The sequence below is a fragment of the Vicia villosa genome, linkage group LG5 (genome assembly GCF_029867415.1).
Source record: "Vicia villosa cultivar HV-30 ecotype Madison, WI linkage group LG5, Vvil1.0, whole genome shotgun sequence".
Classification (NCBI taxonomy): domain Eukaryota; kingdom Viridiplantae; phylum Streptophyta; class Magnoliopsida; order Fabales; family Fabaceae; genus Vicia; species Vicia villosa.
In genome coordinates, this window is record NC_081184.1 from 30,298,818 (window position 1) to 30,325,109 (window position 26,292).

Genomic DNA, 26,292 nt, shown 5'->3' on the forward strand with positions numbered 1-26,292 from the left:
TAAGGTTTAACCGACATAAAAATAGAGCAAATATATAAAAGCAGATATTTTCAGGCAGATAAAAAACATAAAACAAATAAACAAATAAATAATTTAATGTTTATTAAAAGATAAACCTCCCCCCAAACCCTAAATGTGGCAATTTGCCAACCCTAAAATGCGCCACAAACCCTAAACCACAAACCACGAGCCATAAACCTAAACCCACTCAAGCCTTAGGAGCATAATAATTCACTAAAAGTGTTTCCCCAGCAGAGTCGCCAGCTGTAGCAACCTGCCTAAAAATTTCAGCTTTCGAGTCGCCACCTATTCTGAAGGGCGAATAGGAAACCCTTACGCAGTTAAGAGATTTAGGGTAAGCTATTATAATCAGGCTGAGGGAAGGTGTTAGGCACCCTCAGCCCTTTCCTAAAGGCTAATGTTCAAAGATTAGGGTTGCATGGCAGGATTTGTAAAGAAATGTGGCAAACAAAATTATAATGACATGATTGAGATTTTGAAGAGGGGGACTCGCCTTGTTGCCAAGTGCCTACGTACCTCCTTAGGGAGGATCAGAGTCTACGTAGTTCGGGAAAGGTTGTACGCCATTTAGAGTTTGAATTTGATTTGATATGGTTTTTTTTGGAGGCTTTTTGGTTAGCCTATCGCAGTTTGTTTTGTCTTTGTAATTTGAATGGATTTTAGAATTATTAGGGTTTGGGCGTACAACCCTGATTTGGCACAATTAACCGCAATGATCAATAGGTTTGATCACCATAGCTAAGAGATTAAGGATTTGCATTGTTACCAATTCAAATCGATTAATTCGATTATCACTAATAACAACTTATTGTATTTTATTATTTATTAATTGGCGTTTTATATTGTTACCTCTCATAATCGATTAACACGACTACAAATAATAACAAATTTAATTAAATAATAAGGCAAGATTAATCACCACAACCAATAAGATAGTTGCAGCCATTTAATCGAATTTAGTTGAATTTTATTTTAATTTAAATAGTATTTTAATTAAAATCATTGTTAACCATAGCGATCAATCGGTTTAATCGGCACGAATAACAATTTGGAAAACTTTTAATATAATCATTACATATTTATTTTATAAAAAAAAAAATAATTATCATATAATTAATATATATCAAAAATTAGTATTTTAATTAAAATAAAACTAATAATTAAAATTTATTTAGTTTTATTAAAGGTTTTGATTCTATGTGGTTGCTTAATAGGGCTTATGTCATGGGAATTCAATCAGGGGCGTTGGATCTAGCTGAGTGGAGAATTGAATGGCCAGATCTGGCAGGCGCATGGTAATGCCTATAGCATGAGGCGCATGGGATAACTGATTAGAAATTCAGAAAAATAATATGTTGGAGGGGAGGCTCGAACCCATGACCTCCCCCTCACCAAAGCATCACACAACCAACGCGCCATGCAGGCATATCTGTTACCCAGGCGCATCCATAACCTAACATATGAAATTAAGAAAAAAACAAAAGGAAATAGGCGCGAAATTTAAACCAGCCAACCGGATGATGACAGCACATCATCTTCTCCAAAACACTTGCGAAAACCCTGTACGTATTGCTATGATTTTTCTACGAAACCACTCGTAGCAAACTCTCCCTACGAAAATAGCGATTAGGGCCTGTGCTCCCATAAATCTTTCGCACCACATGCAATCTCCTCATTTAGACCATGCGAAATCAGTCACGCATTCAATTTCCCTTAATTTTAACCCTGATAAAAACCCCCAAACCAAAACCCTAAAACTCGGATAGAGCTCTAATGGCAAAACATGTTTAAGGCGCATAAACTTCAGACAAACGATTCAGGCACGATCAGAACATCAATACAAGTCATAACATATGATCAAAACATCATGAAGATGCATATAATGCGCTAATCGAATCAAGATGCAGAGCGACTTACCTGGGCTTATAGGAGGTCGTTCTGGGGGTGCTGAAGCAGATTAAGGATCCACACACGTTCCAAATTACTTGTAGAAGCTTTTGAGGCCTTTAGTTCTTGATGAAACCACTCGATTCTCAAAAACCAATTTCAAGTTCTTGAGTGATTTTTCGGTTCTTGCAAGTGTCTCTCACTCCAGAATTTCGTCCTCAACCCTTATGCCTCAGCCTCTATACTTATAGTGAATCAGATTAGGTTTAGAAAAGAGTCTCAAAAGCCTTTAAATCCAATCTTTCTTCTTTGAGAATTTTGATTTGTTTCTTGAATAAAAAGTTTCCAATTTGGTCCAAATATTGTATCACTCCTTTCCATTTGATTTAGCACGAAAATAACAATATATTTTGCCATTAATACTGATTGAAATTGGCCTTTATGAATATTTTATCATAATATTTGATTTTATACTTAATTAAATCATAAAAAATGAAATAAAAAATATATTAAATCAATTAATATGATAAATTTCGTGCCCTTTTGTTTTGGACAAGTTAATGGCTTGTGGATCAAGTTTATACCACAAAAACATAGGCCCATTTGCAAAATTCCTTAATTTGAACCCTCCTTTTTTACATTTGGTCCCTCAAAATCACCTAACTTTGATCAAGCATATCTCACTCAATTTTTAAGCTATGAGGGAGATCTAATACTTTTTAGAAACCTCAAGAGGTCCTCTATAAGCCACTTTGGAACATATTTTTCATTTGAAGCTTTTATCTTGATCATATTCTCTTTGGGAAAAAACTGTTTCTGAAGGATGCCTGAAAATGACCTGTAATCTTTTGCCTTGTATCTCTTAAATGAAGCATTTTTGGCCTTGGCTTGTGAGACACAAAATTGTAGAGAATCCAATTTCCTTCAAAATAGGCTTTGAGTGGAGAATTTCTGATGTTCCATGTGAAAGTTATGCCCAGTCAAAGTTGGGTTGACTTTCTCCTAAGAAACCCTAATTTGAACCTTTCTATATTTGTTCATCTCTGAGTTTCTATTAATGGAATCATGATCAAGCTTTGATCAAATGATGGATATACATCCCCACACTTATTGTGTGACCAATGGTTAGAAGTTTGGATCATGTCTTGACTTTGGATTTGAATCAGTTGATTGTATATCTTGAGATTGTTTGAGCAGGTGACCTTTGGAGTAGTGCCTTGACTTTTGCCATGGATTTAGATTAGATCACTATAAACCATACATCCTTGATTAGGAGCCTTATCTCATTGATCCCTCTTAGGGGAACCTCAAACCCTAGCCTTAAGAGGCTCTTGGCTAGGGGTGTTGCTTGAATGGATCCCTAGTTTTTGAATCTTTGTAAGTGAAGTAGATGGGGCAAATTTTGGGGTATGACACACAGTTAGGAAGGTAAGTCAAGGAACTCAAGAATTCCAGAGTGAGCTTCCGGTAGGTACTAAACTTGCGGAACAGGTGAGAACCGGTCCAACCGATCTGGTTTAGCAAGTGCATAACACTTTCTTCGATACCAAGTCTTTCCACAGTCGGCTGGTGAGGGCAGCAAGTCAACTCCATTTGTCTTTCAGCCAACTTATCAAATCTTGCTTCTTGTCCTCTACCACGGAACACAACTTCCATATTATCGACTTCTTGCATCTTGATTAGTTAGTAGTTAAGAAAACCTAGAAGTTGAAAATATTAAGATTAAGTTAGAACCAGGCTGGTGTTGATTTAAAAGGAAAATAAAGAGAAAAAAATAAAATAAAATAAAAATGTAACAAGTTATAATAATAATAAATATAATTATAAAAAGGAAATATTTTCTCGATTTAAGATAGCAGTTATAATTATAGTAATTATTATAAAATGTAGGAAAAATATAAAAATGTAGAAAAATTAAAATAATTCAAAATAGGATAGAAAAATAAAATAAAATTAAAAATAAAATTTAAAAATAATTGTGGGTTGTCTCCCAGCAAGCGCTTTGTTTTATGTCGTAAGCTCGACGATTTTAAAATAGAAAACTATTTTTTCGAATGAGTGGGCAGCTCGTCAAGTTTAAAAAGTTCGATGTTTTCATCGTGTTCGAGATGATGGTAATACTTAAGACGTTGCCCATTTACGACAAAAGGTTTGAAGGTTTCTCCTTTGATTTCTATCGCTCTGCTCGGAAATATGTTAGTTATTTCGAAAGGGCCAGACCATCTAGATCGTAACTTACCAAGAAATAATTTTAGTCTAGAATTAAATAAAAGTACTTTATCGCCTATGCTAAATTTTTTCCTAGATATACGCTTGTCATGCCATTTTTTCGTTCTCTCTTTATAGATTTTGGCGTTTTCGTAAGCGCCTTGTCTAAGTTCTTCTAATTCGTTTATGTCTAGAAGTCGTTTCTCACCAGCGACAGTGTAGTTTAGGTTTAAATTCTTAATGGCCCAATAGGCTTTATGTTCTAGCTCCACCGGAAGGTGACATGATTTTCCATAAATGAGTTTGAATGGGGTAGTTCCTATTGGAGTTTTGAAAGTTGTTCTATAAGCCCAAAAAGCTTCATTTAACTCGGTTGACCAATCTTTTCTAGATATAGCAACAGTTTTCTCCAATATTTGTTTTATTTCGCGGTTAGATACTTCTACTTGTCCGCTTGTTTGTGGATGGTATGGTGTAGCTATTCGATGATTTACTCCATATTTTCGAAGGAGTTTCTCAAGTATTCTTGAAATGAAATGGGACCAACCATCGCTAATTACCAGTCTTGGCACACCGAACCTAGGAAAGATGACGTTTTTGAAGAGTTTGATAACTACTCGTGTATCGTTTATAGGAGAAGCGATAGCTTCTATCCATTTCGAAATGTAATCGACAACTACGAGTATATATTGATTTCCAAACGATGATGGAAACGGACCCATAAAGTCTATTCCCCAGACGTCAAATATTTCTAGGGTTAAATAAGTTTTTGGTCCCTGTAAATATCTCAATTTTGGTTTTTAGTCCCTATAAAAAAATGTTGACTTTTAGTCCCTATAAAATCACTTTTGCACTCACTTTTAGTCCCTCTACAGGGACTAAAAGTGAGTGCAAAAGTAATTTTATAGGGACTAAAAGTCAACTTTTTTTTAATAGGGACTAAAAGTAGTTTTTGATAATTTTATAGGGACTAAAAACATATTTAACCCATATTTCTACTTCTAGAATGCCTTTTTGAGGCATTTCGTCACGTCTCGAAATATTTCCGGTTCGTTGGCATCTATCACAGTTTAGTACAACAAAATAAACGTCTTTCCACAGGTTGGGCCAGAAGAGTCCAGATTGAAGGATTTTGGCGCAGGTTCTAGATGTGCTATGGTGTCCTCCACACGGTGCAGAATGACAGTGTGTTATTATGATTCCTATTTCTTCCTCGGGTACACAACGTCTAAAGATTCCATCGGGGCCTCTTTTGAACAGGAGCGGGTCGTCCCAATAGTAATGTTTTAGGTCATGGAAGAATTTATTCTTCTGTTGGTAACTTAGATCAGGAGGAAGTACACCAGCAACTAGGTAGTTTACGAAATCTGCATACCAAGGTGTGTCAGAGCGTGCTAAAGCTACTTCTGCAAAGTTGTTGGTTTCAGTGATTGGATGGTATGGTTCTAATTCATTGGCTTCTAACAGAGCGATGAGTCTTTCATAAGGGAAATTATCGTCAATTGGTACTTGTTCGGGTTTCATATTTTCCAATCGAGAGAGGTGATCTGCTACGACATTTTCAGTTCCCTTTTTATCTTTAATTTCCAGGTCGAACTCTTGTAATAACAGGATCCATCTCAACAGTCTCGGTTTGGCGTCCTTCTTGGTTAAGAGGTACCTAATGGTGGCGTGGTCAGTGTATATGATTATTTTGGCTCCTACCAGGTAAGAACGGAACTTGTCTAATGCGAATACGACAACTAATAATTCTTTTTCTATCGTGGCATAATTCATCTGAGTTTCGTCTAGGGTTCTACTCGCATAGTATATGACATGTAGTTTCTTATCCTTTCTTTGCCCTAGAACGGCTCCTACAGCATAATCACTTGCGCCACACATTATTTCGAAAGGCTCATTCCAGTCGGGAGGTTGCATGATCGGCGTAGAGATTAATGCTCGTTTAAGCGTATGGAATGCTTCAGTGCATTTATCGGTAAAAATGAATTCGGCGTCTTTCATCAGTAATTCGGTTAAGGGTTTGGTTATTTTAGAGAAATCCTTAATGAAACGTCGGTAAAAACCAACGTGTCCTAGAAAACTTCTTATTTCTCTAACAGTTTTGGGAGGTTGAAGGTTTTCGATAATTTCGATTTTGGATTTATCTACTTCGATCCCTCTATCGGATACGATGTGTCCAAGTACAATTCCTTGTCGAACCATGAAATGGCATTTTTCCCAATTAAGGACTAGGTTTACGCTTACGCATCGTTTAAGTACCAATTCAAGGTTCTCTAAGCATTTTTCAAAACTTCCTCCACAGACCGAGAAGTCGTCCATAAATACTTCCAATATTCTGTCCAGGAAGTCGGCAAATGTTGCCATCATGCATCTTTGGAAGGTCACGGTTGCATTGCAAAGTCCAAAAGGCATTCGTCTATAAGCGAATGTACCGTAAGGATAGGTAAACGTGGTCTTCTCTTGGTCGTCAGGGTGGATAGGAATTTGGAAAAATCCGGAGTATCCATCCAGATAACAGAAATGTGAGTGTTTAGCTAGGCGTTCGAGCATTTGATCTATGAAAGGTAAAGGGAAATGGTCTTTTCGGGTGGCTTTGTTTAGCTTCCTATAGTCAATGCACATTCTCCATCCAGTTTGGGTACGTTGTGCTACAGATTCGCCTTTTGCGTTAGTGATTACAGTAACTCCTCCTTTCTTTGGTACGACATGAACAGGACTAACCCATTTACTATCGGATATTGGATACATTATTCCGGCTTCTAGTAATTTTTGGATTTCCTTTTTAACCACATCGCTCATAATTGGATTTGTTCGCCTTTAATGTTCTCTAGAGGTTTTACAATCGTCTTCGAGCATAATGCGATGCATACAAAGCGAAGGACTTATTCCTTTCAGATCTGATATGTTATATCCTAAAGGGGTTGGGTATTTTCTTAGGACAGTAAGTAGTTTTTCAGTCTCGGTTTGTCCTAAATTGGCGTTCACTATAATTGGTCGGTTTAGTTCTTCGTCTAGAAATTCGTATCTAAGGTCGGTAGGTTGTGTTTTTAGTTCTATGGCAGGTTTCTTAGGACCAGGTATAGGATCAGGAGTTAATGCCAAACATTCACTCAGGTGGTCATCTTGATATTCCCCACGCCAGTTGTCATCTTCAAAGATTGGCGATATAGGAATTTTTAGGATCTCGGTTTTCCTATTTGGTTCGGATTTTATTTCACTGACACACTCGTCGATTATGTCGGCAGAGAAGCATGTGTCAATTATAGAAGGTGGTTTTAGGAATTGGGAAAGAATAAATTCTATTTTCTCTTCTCCTACTTCGAAAGTAAGCTTTCCTCGCTTGACATCTATAATTGCACCAGCGGTTGCTAAGAATGGTCTTCCTAATATGATTGGGATGTTAGAATCTTCTTGGATATCCATTATGATGAAGTCAGTTGGGATGTAGAATTGGCCTACACGAAAAGGGTTATTTTCTAACATTCCTATAGAGTATTTGACTGAACGGTCAGCTAGTTGAAGATACATTCTCGTTGCCTTAAGCCCACCTAGATTTAGCTTCTTACAGGTTGAAAGAGGCATCAAGCTAACAGTGGCTCCTAAATCGCACAAGGCTTTCTCTATAATAGTCTTTCCTATTAAGCAGGGTATAGAGAAACTACCGGGATCTTTCAGTTTTGGAGGCATGTTATTTTGGATGATAGCGCTACATTCAGCGGTAAGTGTTACAGTTTCGTTATCCTCGAGTTTCTTTTTGTTTGATAGGATTTCTTTTAGGAACTTAGCATACGAAGGCATTTCGGTTATGGCTTCTGTGAACGGTATGGTTATGTTTAATTGTTTCAGAAGTTCTACAAATCTTTTAAATTGCGCTTCGGTTTTTGATTTAGCTAATCTCTGAGGGTAAGGAATTGGTGGCTTATAAGGTGGTGGTGGAACGTAAGGTTTTTCTTTTTCAGGTTCCACTTCGTTGTTGTTCTCATTAGTCTTAGCAGTTTGGTCATCAGTTGATGTCTTTTGGGTTTCCTTTGGCTCTTGTTGGGACATGGGTACGTTTTGAGTTCTAGGATCAATAGGTCCATCGTAGTTCGTTCCACTTCGTAGTGTTATCGCGTTCGCATGTCCTTTAGGATTAGGTTGTGGTTGAGCAGGAAACGTGCCAGCAGGGGCATCAGTAGGTGCTTGTTGTTGAGCTACTTGTGAAATTTGGGTTTCTAACATTTTGTTATGCATAGCTAAGGCATCTACTTTGTTCGATAATTGTTTTAGTTGCTCGCTATTGTGGATGTTTTGATTTAGGAAGTCCTTATTGGTTTGTTGTTGGGAAGCTATAAAGTTTTCCATCATGATTTCAAGATTCGACTTCCTAGGGGCGTTTTGAGCAGCTACAGGCGCTTTTTGATAGCCAGGTGGTACAGCAGGTGCTTGTCTAGGCGCGTACAACGCATTGTTGTTTTTATATGAAAAGTTCGGATGGTTTTTCCATCCAGGGTTGTACGTGTTAGAATAAGGGTTTCCTTGAGCATAGTTTACTTGATCAGATGGGACTCCAGTCAAGAGTTGACATTCGGCAACTACGTGTCCAGTCAATCCACAATTCTCGCAGTTAGGTGCTACAGCAGCAGCGGTGGCTGAAGGAGTGATGGTTAAGTTTTCGATCTTTTGAGTTAAAGCGTCTACTTTAGCGTTAACGCGGTCTATACCACTTACTTCGTACATTCCTCTTTTGGCTTGGGTTTTCTCTAGAGCGGCTCATTCTCCACCCCATTGGTAATGGTTTTGTGCCATGTTCTCTATGAGGTTTTATGCTTCATCATGGGGTTTGTCCATTAATGCTCCGCCAGCAGCGACATCTATAGTCATTTTAGTGTTATATAGGAGACCACCATAGAAAGTATGGATGATCAGCCATGGTTCGAGTCCATGATGAGGGCATAGTCTAAGCATGTCCTTGTAACGTTCCCAAGCATCGAAGAGTGATTCGTTATCTTTCTGGGTAAATCCGTTGATTTGACCTCTTAGCATAGCAGTTTTGCTAGGCGGAAAGTATCTCGCTAAGAACACTCTCTTCAATTCGTCCCATGTAGTTATGGAATTAGAAGGCAGGGATTGAAGCCACACTCTAGCTCTATCTCTCAAGGAGAAAGGAAAGAGACGTAATCGAATAGCTTCGAAACTAACGTTGTTAGCTTTGACAGTGTCGGCATATTGCACGAACACAGATAAATGAAGGTTGGGGTCGTCTGCAGGGCTTCCAGAGAGTTGATTCTGTTGAACAGATTGTACCAACGAAGGTTTCAGTTCGAAATTGTTTGCCTCAATCGCAGGTGGTGCGATACTTGAGTGCGGTTCAGCGTGCGAAGGAGCAACATAGTCTCTAAGAGGACGAAGAGCAGCCATCTCTAACTTTGGGGTGATTTGATTGATTTGATCAGTAAAGGTCAATTCCTGATTAATCGGAATTGGTGCTACTTCGGGAAGATTGCGAGCTCGACGTTTGACGTTAATGAAACGTTCGATCTCGTTAATTCGTTGTATTAAATCTCCTCCTTGTGAACGAGTATTTGGCATACAATCGTTTAGAAAGAAAGGAAAGAATTGCCCTAATATCTACGGTGTAACAGTGAGTTACGATATCAACTTAAATAGTCCCCGACAACGGCGCCAAAAACTTGATCGCGACTTTACGTGTCTATAAATTTGATAACTGCAAGTGCACAGTCGTGTCGTGTAGTTTTAAAAGACATCGAATCCACAGGGACTATGAATCGATCTACCGTTATCTAAGGTTACTATGTAAAGCTAAGGCTACTAATATTTTGATTGTTCCTAAGGGAGAGTGATTGTGAAAAGTAAGAAATATAATAATAGACAGATATCAGTATGTATTTCGTTTAACTTAAGGTGATCCGAAGGTCCATTGGCTAATGCATAATTCAATTAAAAATCTTTACTAATTCAATTGGTTAAAAATCCTCGTCTCAAACTTTCGCTCTGTTGATTTAGATTACTATCCTAATCCTAATGTACGCTTTCGCCATCCCATTAGATTTTAGAAAAGCTTTTTGGAAACAACGTAATTAATAAAATGCCTGTTTTATGAAGTTGTTATCTATTTAAATCTCCTAATCTCAAACGTTCGCTCTGTTGACTCGGAACATGCTAATATCCCTAACGTACGCTTTCGCCATCCCGCTCGGGTGTAAAAACAATTTTTGAAAATAAAGAAGTTCTAATTAGTTTTAATACACGTTCACCATCCTTAAAACTAATGTCCTATGTCTACTATCCAGTTAAAGATCTCAAACTTTCGCTCTATTGATTTTAACCTTTGACCGTCTTAAACCCTCAAACTTTCGCTCTATTGGTTTTAAGACTTACTAATTAAATTAGACATACAAACCAAAAACAAGTGATAATTAACAAAACATAATTAAGCCAATTTATTTCGGATCCCACAGTTAACTTACTTTACATACCGATACCTTAGTAAATTAGCCAGACATATTAATACGGTTAAGCATGCATGAATTAATTTGGCTTATAATAAAAGGCATGTTAATTGGCATATAATATATCATGCAATAACTATATAAATAAAGGCGGTAAATATTAAACCTGAATTAAATAAATTGTGATTGAATCTTCGAGTACCGAACTTCCACCACAGGTTGGCTGGACCGTTCTTCGGAATTTAAACGAACGGAAATTAAAACAAGGAAATAAAAGCGATAAATCTAACGTAAGGCTAGATTTATAAAAGGTTCACAACAATTTCCGGTGTAGAAATCGTTGTGAGAAAATAGACTGTTTGAATGAAAGCAAGAAAATATAAAGCACGGTACAATTTTGGCAGCACTTCGTTGGCAGGAAATCGGACTCTTTGAACTGAAGTGACTGCTTCTGTTTATAGGGGAAGCTTTGCAGTTGCGTTGCATGAAAAGAGGGGGCTCAGCTGACTTGGACTTGGAGACGTGCGTCTCCGCTTTTTGGGGAAGCTCCTTTGAATGACTTGAGACGTGCGTCTCAAGTGGAGAGAATATAGGGGACTGGAGACGTGCGTCTCCCCTTGCTGACGTGGCCAATGAGACGTTGGAGACGTGCGTCTCCTCTCCGCAGAATTTAGTTGGGCCACTCACATGGTTCCTTCATGGGCTGGATTATCTCTTTTGGACCTTTGGGTCTTCTTTAGCACATTTGGTCTTATTTGCACCTCCTTTTCACTTCAGCACCCATTTTTCATCTTTTAGGCATAAATAGTGGTCGTTTTAGCTCCATTTCCTCTCCTTTTCGCAAATAGTCATAATAAGAGTGTAAAACCTGAAACAAAGCAAATACTCGCGTAATATCATAATAAATCAACATAATAAACGGAAAATGCTATAAATATCTACGGATTTCAAGCTTAATATACGATATAAAATCGTGTTACCAATTCACTATAAAAAGAGGTTGAGCATTCATTTGAAGGATCCAAGTTTTAGGCGCGGAAGCGCTGTTCATAGTTTTAGGCATAAATTATCACTTTGTAAAAGTGGTAGTTTCTCACATTGAGGAACTACCACACCATTATTTTTAGGCCTACAATTTATGTACTCTTGGATCACAATCTTGCCGACATTATTTCAAAGCTTTATTCAAGTTTCAAGATTTGCTTTGTTCGTAATTTTATTCAAGTTTGTTTCGTCTACTTTACTTCCAGGTTTATTTATTTGCAATTATTTTAGTTTCATGTTCTTATAATATTTTTTTATCATTATCATTATAATATGGTTAGTAATTATAATTTCATGTTTCATAATTATAATTCCATGTTTAATAATTATAATTTCATGTTTGTTTCTTTAAGTATGTCTGGCTAATTTATTTAGATGTCGGTATATAAAGTAATTTAACCGTAGGGATCCGAAATAAATTGGCTTAATTATGTTTTATTAAATATCACTTGTTTTTGGTTTGTATGTCTAATTTAATTAGTAGGTCTTAAAACCAATAGAGCGAAAGTTTGAGGTCTTAAGACGGTCAAAGGTTAAAATCAATAGAGCAAAAGTTTGAGATCTTTAACTGGATAGTAGACATAGGACATTAGTTTTAAGGATGGCGAAAGCGTATTAGAACTAATTAGAACTTATTTACTTTCAAAAAGTGTTTTTAAACCCGCGCAGGATGGCGAAAGCATACGTTAGGGATATTAGCTTGTTCCGAGTCAACAGAGCGAGAGTTTGAGATTAGGAGATTTAAGTAGATAACGACTTCATAAAACAAGCATTTTATTAACTATGTTGTTTTCAAAAAGCGTTTCTAAATCTGGTGGGGTGGCGAACGCGTACATTAAGAGTTAGGATCGTAGTCTAAATCAATAGAGCGAGAGTTTGAGAGGAGGACTTTTAAATAACATAGTTAGTAAAGATCTTTGATTTAATTAGAATCCGGCCAATGGAACTTCGGATCACCTAAGTTAGATGAAATACATACTGATATCCGTTTGTTATTATATTTTACCTAGATTTAAGATTTTAGTTTCCCCATTTATAAAAAACCCAAATATCATTAGCCTTAGCTTTACATAGTAACTTTAGATAACGGTAGGTCGATTTATAGTCCATGTGGATTTGATATCTTTTAAAACTACACGACACGACTGTGCACTTGCAGTTATCCCGACTAATAGACACGCAAAGTCGCGATCAGAGTGGCCAAATTTGAACTGATCATACAATGGCTTGTATGTGATTTTCATATCATCAACAGGTTCAAATTTCCGTGGGGTATCACCCTCGTAGCCAACGCCAATCCTTTTGTTTCCAGAAACTTCATATATCATAGAAGCAAGATGACTTCTGCCAATACTTCTAGATAAAAACTTTCTGAAGCTCGAGTCATATTCTTTCAGAATATGATTGAGGCTAGGAATGGATTTTTCTGATTCAGAAGGAGATTCAAAAACTTTGGTTAATTTTAAAACCTTTTCCTTCAGTTCAGAGTTTTCCACTTCCAGCTTCTTAGTTTCAGATTCAAATAGCTTTTTCAGCTTTTTTTATTTGATACTAAGATGAGCCTTGAGTTCCAGAAGTTCAGTTAAACTGGAAACTAACTCTTCTCTAGATAGTTCAGAAAATACCTCTTCAGAATTTGATTCTGATGTAGATTCTGATCATCATCCACTGTGGCCATCAGTGCAAGGTTTGCTTGCTCGCCTTCAGAGTCTGATTCTGATTCAGAATCATCCCATGTTGCCATAAGACCCTTCTTCTTATGAAACTTCTTCTTGGAATTCTCCTTCTGAAGTTTTGGACATTCAATCTTGAAGTGTCCAAGCTCATTGCACTCATAGCAGATGACCTTTTTCTTGTCAGATCTTCTGCCTCCAGAAGATTCTCCTCTTTCAGGCTTCTTTGAACTTCTGAATTTCTTGAACTTCCTTTGCTTGCTCTTCCAGAGTTGGTTAACCCTTCTAGAGATCATGGACAGTTCATCATCTTCTTCTTTTGATTCTAATTCTTCAGAATCTTCTTCTTCAGTGCATTTTTTATAATTAGATTTTAATGCAATAGACTTACCTTTCTTCTAAGGTTCATTTGCATCCAGCTCTATCTCGTGGATTCTCAAGGCACTGATTAGCTCTTCCAAAGAAACTTCATTCAGATTCTTTGCAATCTTGAATGCAGTCACCATTGGGCCCCATCTTCTGGGCAAGCTTCTGATGATCTTCTTTACATGATCAGCCTTGGTGTAGCCTTTGTCCAAAACTCTTAATCCAGCAGTTAGCGTTTGAAATCTTGAGAACATCTTCTCAATGTTTTCATCGTCCTCCATCTTGAAGGCTTCATATTTTTGGATTAAGGCAAGAGCTTTGGTCTCTTAGACTTGAGAATTTCCTTCATGGGTCATTTTCAATGACTCATATATATCATAGGCAGTTTCCTTGTTAGATATCTTCTCATACTCAGCATGAGAGATAGCATTCAGCAAAATAGTCCTACATTTATGTTGATTCTTGAATAGCTTCTTTTGATCATCATTCATCTATTATCTTGTGAGCTTTACGCCACTCGCTTTCACTGGATGTTTGTAACAATCCATCAGAAGATCCCATAAGTCACCATCTAGACCAAGGAAGTAACTTTCAAGTTTATCTTTCCAGTATTCAAAGTTTTCACCATCAAATACTGGTGGTCTAGTATAACCATTGTTACCGTTTCCATTATGTTGCTCAGCAGAGCCAGATGTAGATGTAGGGTTAGCAGTTGGATCCTCACCAGCCATCTTGACTTAAGCGTTTTTCTCTTCCTGAATCTTTTCTAAACACGGTTAAGTGTTTGCACCTTAGAACTGGAGCTCTGATGCCAATTGAAGGATAGAAAAACACTTAGAAAGGGGGGAGAGGGTTTGAATAAGTGTAGCTTTAAAACTTGTAAGATAAAAACTATTTGCACAATGATTTTTATCCTGGTTCGTTGTTAACTAAACTACTCCAGTCCACCCCCTTGGATTTAATCCACTAATCACACAAGATTACAATGGTTTTCCACTTAGACAACTTCTAAGTCTTCTAGAGTATACTGATCACAACCTGATCACTCTAGGAACAAACTGCTTAGATACCCTCTAAGACTTTCTAGAGTATTATGATCACAACCTGATCACTCTAGTTCTTACAAATTAATGTAAACAAATTCTTTTAAGAGTTACAATGCTTCTTAAGTAAGCTATTATCAAAACTGTTATATTCTCTTAGGTTTAAGCTTAATCTCACTAATATATTACAACAACAATGTAGAGAGGTTGAAGATGAAGTTTGAGAGCTTTTGAATTTGACAGCGTTTCTGTAAGTTTGCGCAAGTGTTGTATTCAGCTTCTCATCAGAACTTCTATTTATAGGCGTTTGAGAAGATGACCGTTGGGAGCACTTAAGGCGTTCCGTGATCCGTACAACATTGCATTTAATGTTTCACTCTTTTGTCAACTACCTCGAGCCTTGCTTTCGTTGTGTCTACTGACGTTGCCTTTAATAGCTTCTAACGTTCCTTTTGTCAGTCAGCGTAGCCTGCCATCTTGTACTTGCTTCTGATATGATGTTTGTGTAAATAACGTTTGAATATCATTAGAGCCAAGCAGCTTGGTGCAGAGCATCTTCTTGTCTTCTGACCTTGAAGTGCTTCTTAGCGTGATACCATGAGAACTTCAGTGCTTCTGCTTCTGATCTCAAGTTCTTCTGATGCTTCCATAGACCATGTTCTGATTCTGCTTGACCATCTTCTGATGTCTTGCCAGACCATGTTCTGATGTTGCATGCTGAACCTTCCGAGTCAGTGCTTCTTGCGCTGATTTTGTGCATACTCTTTATGTAATTCCTGAAATGGAAATTGCGTAGTATTAGAGTACCACATTATCTCATACAAAATTCATATACATTGTTATCATCAAAACTAAGAATATTGATCAGAACAAATCTTGTTCTAACATAATCCACTCACATCATTCATTTGGTTGGAAGAGCCTGATTCAATTGATACTTACTAGAATGCAATTCATTTGGAAAAAGTCAATTGTTCAAGACCACCTTTAACTTTTGAGAAATTTGGTCAACCATGGACTTTTAAAGATAAAAATTATAAATATATGTTTAATGAAGTCATTTGATCAAGAAAATTAATCAAGAATAAAAAAGTCAACAATTAGGGTTTTGACTTTTTCATGAAGAAATGCATGTTTTTACTCCACTTTGAAAGACCATAACTTCTTCATTACTTGGCTGAATTTTTTTCTCCAAAGCCTCTATTGAAGAAAAAGTCAAGATATACAACTTTGTCAATGTGAACAATTTTCCAAAAGATGAATGGTTTTTAAGTTATGAAGTTTTAAAGTTGGCTACTTTTTTAAACACTTAGAAATTTTTTAAGAATGCAGATTTTTCTCCAAAAGTGACTTTGAAGCCACTTCTCACCAAGATTTCTTGATAATTTGAAGAAACGACATATATGAAAGTTGTAGAGGATGTTTAGGGATTTCCAAAAAGTACTAGAACTCCTCCATAGCATTTGTGAGCTAGGAGATTCGAAGAGATGAAGATGGTGTTCCATTCTTGAGTTTACAAGTCACTTTTATGAAGAACCAAGTTGCAACCTTGCACCAAAGCTACATAATATTTGTTTGCAGACCACATTGCTTGTAAATCTTCCCCTAATCAGAATATTACACACTCTTTTGAGCCATTGTCCAAGTTTTTGATCATTGCCCATTGAATCATTTCATTCCAAGCATAAAGCCATGGCTTCCATTCTTGTAAAGCCACTTTAATCACCAATAACTCTTGCTTGGAGCTTCTAACTTGTTTGATCTACACCAAAAGCAACATAAACCCAACAAGCAACCATCTAAAACTCAGAAAAGCTTCCCTAAGTCTTGGTTAAAGCATTGCAAGTAACATGGAGACCATAACTTTCTCATTTCTTCACCAAGAAGCAAAGTGGTAGAACTTAAGTTTGAAGCAACCACTTGAACTGACTCCCCCCCACAAACCAAAAATTGTGCCTATAAATATAGGTCATTGGTTATGAAATCAAACATACTAAAATTCTCAAAGTCACTACTCCACTTGAAACTTCAAATTTTGTCATTTGCACAAACTTAGAATTTTTGAGTTTCAAACTTTTTCTGTGTCAAACAACCTTCTAAATAGTTTCTAAACATCATTTAAAAGCTTTTCATTATCCATACCTACTCCAAAAACATCTCTAACTCAGAATCGCTCTTAAACCACCACTGTTGCATTTTTTGAGCCACAAACACCAAACTTTCAATTTGCTAGTACATTCTCTAAATTTCCACTTCATACACCACACATACATCATATTGAGGTGGTCCAAACACTTGTTGCACCCCAAAATTTTCCATCTTATTTTATGGTATAAATTATAGTAGACGTTTATTTCATCGTTAGAAAATCAAAAGAAAATAATAAAGAGTTTCCTCTGTTTCAAGATAATTCGGTGTGAAAGTCAGTTTTTTACAGTGCAAATGTAAAATTCACAACTTTCTACTCGAAGGTCGTATGGGTTTGGTTCATGTGATGCCCAAATTGTTTCGACGTTCTCTATATCTTTTATGTTCAGGACGGAAGCCGATTCTTTGAGGAAGATGTGTGAAAGGGAAAATTACCAAAGATTTTGAATCTACCATTCAACTGTCTTTCGGATATTCAAAAATTCATAACTTCTGATCGAAACATCATTTTGAAGCAAGCCATATGCCAAAAGTTCCTTTTTGAGGTCTACTACATTTCATGTGTTGGGATCAACAGTTGTTTCTTTGAGGAAGGTTCCCGAATTCACAATTTATTTGAAGTTTTACAGCGAAAAGTGTGCTGAACCGCGCTCTTCTGGACGCTAAAAAATTCATAACTTCAGCACCATTTGTCTGATATGGCTGAAATTTTAACAATAATTTCGTCTCGATGTCCCCGACTTTTCATATGTTGGGACCTAAGGCCAATTCCTCACCATAAATTCCAGAATATTACGAAAGCATCGTGATTTTACAGTCGAAATGCATTTTCGGGCACGGCGTGACAAAATTAAAGAAATGCATAACTTCTTCGATTTTTATCATATGGAGTCCATTCCTGCGACATTTTTTCACAAGTTTTGTCGGCTTTGATTCATCTTAAAACCTCAAGTTCGAATTTTAACTGGAAGATCGAATTTCATCATGTTCTTTGAGAGGTGCTCACAGAAATCTGCATAGTTAAGTTTTCTGGCTCAGATGACCAGATGAATTTCTCGCTGTTCAAACGGGCGCAACTTTTGCACCTTTTATCGGATGGAGTCCGTTCTTACGGCTACGACTCACAAATTTTTCCATATTCAATTTGCCGCTGGTCCCAATTCTTACTTTCACACGGAACCGCGTTTCCCCATAAAAGGATCTCAAAAAGGTGTTTTGGCGCACTTTTTGAAATTCAAGATTCAAACCCAATATAAATACTATTTTCCCTCTTTTTCTATTATAATGGACCAATCACCAAAAAAACTAAAAACATCCCTCTCAACTCTCTTAAGATCAAAACTTTTTCTCTCAAGTGTTCATCATAGTTCATCACCACCTTCAACCAAAACTTAAGAAAATCACAAATTCAAAGTGAAATCTCTCTGATCTCTCCCTCTCCTATTCCGACCTCTCTTCGCTTCCTTCTGGCTTCGCACCACAGCACACCACCCACGGAGCCGTCAAAAATCGTCGTGGTACTCCCCTCCGCCACCGCCGAAATCTGCGACTTCTAGCTACCTCCGTTTCACAATTTTTGCTCCGATTTTGATTGCGATCTCATTTCTTCCAATTGCTTGAGGTAATTCTTGGCACAATTTCATGATTTTTGTGAATTTTGTTTACTTGAATTTATGTCAATTGCTTGAGTTTTACTTGAATTGATATGATAAGTTGATTTGAATTGGAATTTATTTGTTGATATTGATTTGTGGCAAGAATTGGTGAATTAACATTTCAATTGTGATGTGAATTCTTGTGATAATTGTGTAGACTAGGTGTTTGATAAAATTCCTAGAAGATATAACTGTGATAAATTGATATTGTTTGGTTTAGGTATCTCTTGAATTCACATTGACATGATTCCTAAAATAGGAATCGGTTAGATTTCTAGAGAATTGATGAGATTCTTAAATTTTGGCATAAACTCGACAAATCCTGTTTTCTTTGGTTGTGATCACATAATGCTTGTTTCTTGGTATAATGTTGATTATTGTGAGTCGACATGGTGATTGCTCATGAACCTTGTATCGACTTTGATTCCGGATTGATACTTTGATATTTTTTGGATTGTGTTGTGTTGAACTTTATGCCAAAATCACTTTGACGCACATTTTTCCACTAACTTTGTGTTGATTTTAATTTCTGGTTAACATTTACTTATTGAATTTAATTCTTGTTGTGTTTTGTTGGTTTTCAGATCAATTTGTGATAGTTTGTGTTGATGTACATAATGCTTACTAACGTGTTTGCTATTTCATGAGCTGTAACACTTTCCATTTGTCCCAAGACACTTTACAAACTCCTTTTGACACATGAAATCTTGAGTTGATTGGAAAATGTCACAATTCTTGATTTTTTTTCTAACACTTGACATAAACTCAATTTTGAGCTAAATTCCTAACCGTAGTGAGTTTTTAAACTGGTGAATAATGTAACTTGACTTTGTTGATGATTCCGGAGCCACTGATGTACTTTTTAGTCGGTTTCGGACGATTATTTTTCACTAATTCGCTACTGTCATCCGACGAAAATGGCCTAAAAGTCCCACTTTCGGGCGGAATTAATTCAAACCGAGTTCGTTTTTGAGTCCTTTGGCACGTTTGCAATCAACCGAGTGATTTTCATTCAATTTTGAGTCGATAAATTTTGACGCATATTTCCCGATTTTGCGGGTTTTTGCTTCTGATTGACATGTATTTTGTACTTTAACTTTTACTTGACTTGTATTTATATTTGCTTACTGAATTGTGTACTAATGCACTTGAGTTTGCTTGATTCGGATCCACCCCGTGCATACTTTGTGATTTGACATAACCGTTTTACCGTTTTGTGCCATTACTTGATTTTCATGTTAAGAGCCGGTGATGCAACTTCCCGTTTCTTTCTTGTTATCACTAACTTGTTTGTTGAAGTTGTACAAGGATTGCCAAAAGGATTTCGATGATGCTTACTTGCTCGATATTCCACTTTATTTGTGGGATACCACACCTCTCATGTGTCGGTATCTTAGTACTCCGCTTTGTGTGGGGTACCAATTTCTGCGTGTTGTTATTTCTTGTCCCTCATGTTATGAGGCGTATACTTGTATATTGTGTTTTATCTAGATTGTTGGTTTTCTTGCAGGATACTTGTACGGATGTGTCGGATACACACTACACATTGGTTGCGATTTATTTTCGCAACCGACAATGCTTTGGTGCTTATGCTTGCACCGAATTGTTGACTCAATTTTTGTTGCTTGTTGCTAGCTTGTACGAGATATCTAAGTTTCTTAGTTCTTCTCGCGTTGCTATTAATGGATTGTTTCTTTTTGGTGGACATTTTCCTGGAAGTCCTCACTAGGAGGCCATGCTTGTGTTTGTTTATCTCTGTGCTTGCGGCAGGGAGTCATGATGGTAATAAGACCTCGACGAAGGCACCATCATTAAGTCCTCAAAGAAGGCAAGTGGAAAGGGTTTGCAATCGACCCCCATACAGTTCACCGAGTCTATCATTAGCTCACCATGTGTTAATGCTTTTTTTATTTATGCCCTCGATCTTGTTGAGTTTAAGATCTGACTAAGGCAAGTGGAAAAGGATCTTGCAGTCGTATCCCCGCGCTTTGTCTAACTCGCGTTGACCAAACGCTAATGCTCTGTGTATGGACACACATTTAACGGAGTCTCCCACCTTTCCTCCCATGATAGTTTTGTTTGCTTCAGATGATCTTTCCTGTTGGCTAAAAGCTTCTTGCTTTATTTTCTTTTTCTCCTGTCCCCAGGTCACTACTTCGGTAGTTGTTTGCTTCTCGAGCGGCGCTCGACTGTGTGATATTGATTTTGTGTTGCTTTTTCCTTTAGGTTGACAGTCTTAGCATAGTCTCTTTTTGCATGCCAACTTAGGTAGATATTTATATTTGCCTTAGGATTTCTTTTCATGCATGTTTAAAACATAAACCAAACTCTTTCTTTCTTTTGTCTCACGGCGCTTAAGAGCACGTTATTTCCTTCCTACCTCCCTGGCATAAGTCTCCAAAGGTCGAGCTGCTATAGGATGTGAACGTGACTATTCATCTAAAAACACAAAAGAAACATAAACTAGTTAGCCGATTTACGGTAACTCTGATTCCTCAAAAAGGATACGTAGGCAGCGGGGTAGAGCTTGTGCGAGTACAATTCTTACTTTTTCCCTACAATTTGCATGCACTCTAGCTTAGATTTAGATATAAATTCTTTTACACACCCATAAATTAGACAACAAGCATGGATCCCATCGAGTACGATGGACATGATGGGTGATAACACCTTCCCCTTGAATAACTGACTCCCTTACCTGTTTCTCTCGTTTGCTTTGACAGTGCTTATCCACCCATAGGTTTATTCTGTGTTTCTTTTCCCTCTCTTGGGATAAATAGACACAAATGTCGACTCTTTTCTGCACCACTTTCGTGTTTGTACTTGGATGAAAATCCCGGGAGCAACACACTTTTGTAAGGTCAGAATCATCAAGATCATATTCACTTTGAGCCAACTACAATTGAGGTCGGGTAGGGAGTTCTAGAGAGTTTCAATCCACTTTAAGCACATCAACACATCCCTTGAGGGTCAGGGAAGCTATCTAGATCATCAAAATCATTTTGTAACACCTTTAACAAAGAATTCGATTTCCACCTGAGGTAACTTTCAAACTTGAACCCTATTGATTATGCATCTTTTTTTAATAAAAGTTGATACCATTCTACTCAGCATAATGTGAGGATCAAAATCCCCATGATCATCTTCATTTATGCTAAGTACATGTCATTTAATTTTGTTTTGAAAAATTAGGGTTCATGTAGTTTTCTGAGAAATTCGTGAGCTATAGTTTGAATAAATTTATGATTGATACATATCTCGAATCATGGTATAAAATGGAGTGATTTTCATGTTTACAGTTTGTTAAATGGTTGAGTCTTGATTAAGTTCAGATTTCTAGAAATTGTGAGCTAGAGGTTGAAGATGAAGTTTGTTTTGAATTTCTGAAATTAAGTATATTTTATTTTGAATGATTAACGTTTTAATGAACGGATGTATCACAACCCCGATGGTTGTGCGCTTGCCTTTAGTCCTCTTGCCATGCCCAAGGTCTGGGGTTTGAATCCCCATCGCCCCAGACTTTTGTGATTTATTTTGATTTTAATCATTTCTGACTTGTTTCTATATTTTATCAATTGGGCTCATTATTTTTACACCATAAGCGCGTTGGCCCAGTGGTATTTGTTTTCACCAATGAGCTTGAGGGCGTGTGTTCAAGACCTACAAGCCCTTTCCTTAATTTTTACCACTTGTTTTTATTTAATTTCTTCCCAACTTTCATTAATCATTTAAAATAGAAAATTAAATCATTTTCACTTGATTTTTTGCAAACTTCTTATTTACCTTGTATATGTTGTGTATATATTTTAAAAATCAAAAATATTATTTTTTTAATCCTTTTTCAATTAAATCTTAAAATGATGTTTGATGCCTTTTAAAGGCCTTTTAAATCAAACCTTTTCAAATGATTTCTTCACCAATTGTTTTGATTAAACTTGTGTGATTGTTTTAGGACTATCCTTAGCTTACCTTGAAGATGATAGCATGATCCCTTAGTTGATTCACCTAGGAATTTGTTTTATCCAACTTTTAAATGATAAGGTTTCGGTTTTCATACAAAACCCTAATCTTGTGATCCCTTGATCTTTTATTCCAATGCAATGCCATGTTAATATAACTTGTTGCTATGATATCTTCTTGTTTATACACTTGTACATATGCTTTTTGATTCACATTTTTGTACATTTATAGTTTGGTTATGTTATTATCTTTGTATATATACATTGTTTACTAACCCCACATACATGAGATATTTATTCACCCATCATACATCATACTCATACATACATGATATGATATTTAGGTATGTCATCCCTTTTATTCATAATACCCATTTTATACTTGAGTTTATACATTGATATCTTTGTTCATACTCACCTTGCTTATATCCATGATACAAAACTTGTCTCACACACCACTTGAGATAATTAAACCTAATGCTTGCTTGAGATGTATGATTCTTCATTGTTGCAAAAATCCAAAGGAATGAGAATGGTATTGACTAAAATTCTCAAGGTACTCACTCTTTTTTCCCAACTCTTTTACTTTGTGCTTAGTATTGTTAAAGCTTTTCGTCCCACTTGTTTTAAAATGGTTTTGTATTGTTAAAGCTCAACCTCTTTTAAATCAACCTTTGGTTTTGTATTGTTAAAGCTCTACCAACCTTTTTAACCACCCTTACCTTGTATTGTTAAAGCTTAACATTTTAAGAAACCCGTTGAGTATTGTTAAAGCTTATCATTTTAAAAATCCATTGAGTATTGTTAAATCTCAACTCCTAAACAGATTTTGGCCACTTGGTTTTTATTTTCCTTTTAAGGGGAACTACAAAAGCTCTGACTTCCCTATTGTACTTAAGGGGTATGTAGGCCTAAGATGCAATATTTACCAGGCTCACTTTTAAAATATTCTTTTCTCATCCTCCTACTCTATTTAAAAAAACCCATAGACATTTCACAATAACAATAATAACAAATATATATATATATATATATATATATATATATATATATATATATATATATATATATATATATATATATATATATATATATATATATATATATATATATATATATATATATATATTTCAAAGAGGTTCCTACGGAGTCCTGTAGATGTGAGGGGTGCTAATATCATCCCCTTACATAACCAACCCCCCCGAACCATAAATCTTTGATAAGTTTACTAGTTTTGATTTTAAAAACTTTTGTGGGTTTTATTTCGCTCTTTTTCCAATTTTCTTTAGAAACAATAAAGCGTGGTGGTGACTCGACTAAAATTTGTGAGCTAAGTCAATCGATGGTTCTAGTCTCAATTTTTTACCTCTACTGTTGGCACACAGTTCGAGCATCACTGTTTCATATCTTTCGGAGCACGTCATGCGACAATTCAGCTACACTCAGACGATACTTCGACATCCTTATGTCTCTGCTCCTCTCTATTTGACCCGTAAATGAAGGTACGAAAAACACAATAAGGGGGGTTGGATTGGGTTTTTGATAAAATAAAAATTTATGATACATTTGATTATCCTGGTTCGCTTGAACTCAAACTACTCCAGTCCACCCGCCAAGGTGATTTTGCCTCTCTCTTACGAGGACTTAATCCACTAAATCAAACTTGATTACAACAACTTCACAATGACAACCGTCAAAGTCTTCTTGAGATAAACCACAACCCGATTTCTCTAGGTACAATACAACAAAATTTAATCTTATGAGTTTACAAATATGCTTCTAATAAGCTGTATCACAACTATGATGTATACATAATGTTTTAAGAACAATGCACAAAAAATAATAATAGAATGAATAGAAATTTTTTGATATCTTGTGCGTGAGTATTCTACTTTTTAACTTTAGTAGTGTCTTCAATATATAGTGAAGCTTTTGAACCGTTTGTGAGACACACTTTTCACCTTTGGAATGCTGAAATAATATGATTTAAGACCTTTCCAAAGATAGAGATTCTTTCCATAGAATTGATGATCCAGCCGTTAATAGAAAATCTTGAATTTAATGACTTGTAACATAACTAAGTATCAGAAGATAATGTAGTGTATCAGAGCATTACGTCAGCGTTTGGCACAAAAAAAGTTTTCCTTATTAGAGTTTTATCAGAACTTTCGCTTATGAGAAATCACAGTTAAAACCCGAGCAATATACAACCTTACTACTTAGATCTTGGATATTTTGTTGTAGTGGCTTTCAAAACATGATCTTCTTAGAACAAAGATCAAGTGGCAAATACTTCTTGTTCTTGTGAATTTTCTTCAAAGTCTTCAGAACTTCTTATTCTTCAGAGCTTAGATTTTCTTATTCTTGTAAACCTCTTGTTACGAAGCCTTATGATTCTAAGAAATGAGTGTTCAGAACATCTTCTTCTTATAAGCTTCCCTCAGTGCAGTCTTTTGCTTATGAAATATCACTGTTATCTACTTCAGAACTTATGTGACAAAGATAAACAACTAGGGAGCATATATGTCCTTACTAAAAAAGTGTGTTTGTTATCATCAAAACTATTTCAAAGATATATAACCAAACTTTGTTTTAATAGTAGACAAATAGATGGGATATTTCTTGACTATCCGAACCACTTGGTACCGGACGAGGCTCAGGAAACCAGAGTAGAGAGAGAATGGAGTTGCGCTAATGGGTACATCATGTGGTTCTTCACTGTCTCACACCCCCTACACGGTCCACCACTGCAGAGAGATACTTGTCTATACCTGATCATTAGGAGATATTGCATGAGCAACAGTCTCAGCTGGACCACACTCAGGATGTGCTGCCTCGCTGTCGTCAGATAGTTGAGATTCTTACCTGAGGGGTCTGGTGCCAAGGGTATAATGGATGACATCATCGAGGTGGCACAGAGGGCACTTGTGTATCGTAGACATCTCCCTAGGATGGGTGGGATAATAGACGGTAGAGGTAGATGAGGCGGAAGAGGAGGTGGTAGACGCAAAGGAGGAGCTATAGGCAGAGGAGAGGATGGACATGTTGTTTGGCATACATTATTGGTTATGTTGATTATTTTGATGTTTATATTTTGATGACATTGATGCATAATTTTTTAATGATGTTTATGACACATGACTATTTTAATGATGTATATGATGTATTATATAAGATTGAGAAGACATATCACTACTTTGATGTATTATTTTGTTGCACAAAAAAGTTGGAGTTTTGGAGTGAAATATAGTTGGTTTAAAATATAGCAAAAGTTCTCGTAGCTACATCTATGGAAGTTTCCCTGAACTGAATTAAGTTGAATTTTTCCCAATGTTACCAGTTTAAAATACTTTCGGAGCTATATCTTTGGAAAAAACCAAATTTTTGCCAAAAAAAGGTGCTTCCAGATATATATCTTTAGAAGCAATGGGCATTAATGTAATTGCTGCAGATGCCTAAGAATATCAAAGGGTGGATTAAAAAATTGTCTTTTCTAGTTACAACACCAATTTGAAGCCAAGAGAGGTGTTGGCTTCTGGATCACACGCCCAACATCTGTTTATGCGACACACCCCACATCTTTGATTTCCACGCCCTTTAATTGTTTTTGCACCCTTTTCTATTTGTTTTCTTTTATTTGTTTACTTTATTTGTTTATTTTATTTTTATTTATATTTATGTGTGTGGATGATTTATTTGCTATTTTTGGATTTATTCTTGCTTGCATGTGAAGGATAGAAAAACACTTAGAAAGGGGGGGTTTGAATAAGTGTAGCTTTAAAAACTTGACAGATAAAAATAAATTGCACAGTTATTTTTATCCTGGTTCGTTGTTA

At 36.3% G+C, this 26,292-nt stretch overlaps 1 non-coding gene across 1 annotated transcript; it reads left to right on the forward strand.

Annotated features, from left to right (window-relative positions):
* Window positions 1–9,034: 9,034 nt before the first annotated feature.
* Window positions 9,035–9,141, forward strand: LOC131608363 (small nucleolar RNA R71). Its single transcript, XR_009285628.1, has one exon. It is a non-coding gene; the product is annotated as a small nucleolar RNA R71 (small nucleolar RNA).
* The last annotated feature ends 17,151 nt before the right edge of the window (window positions 9,142–26,292 follow it).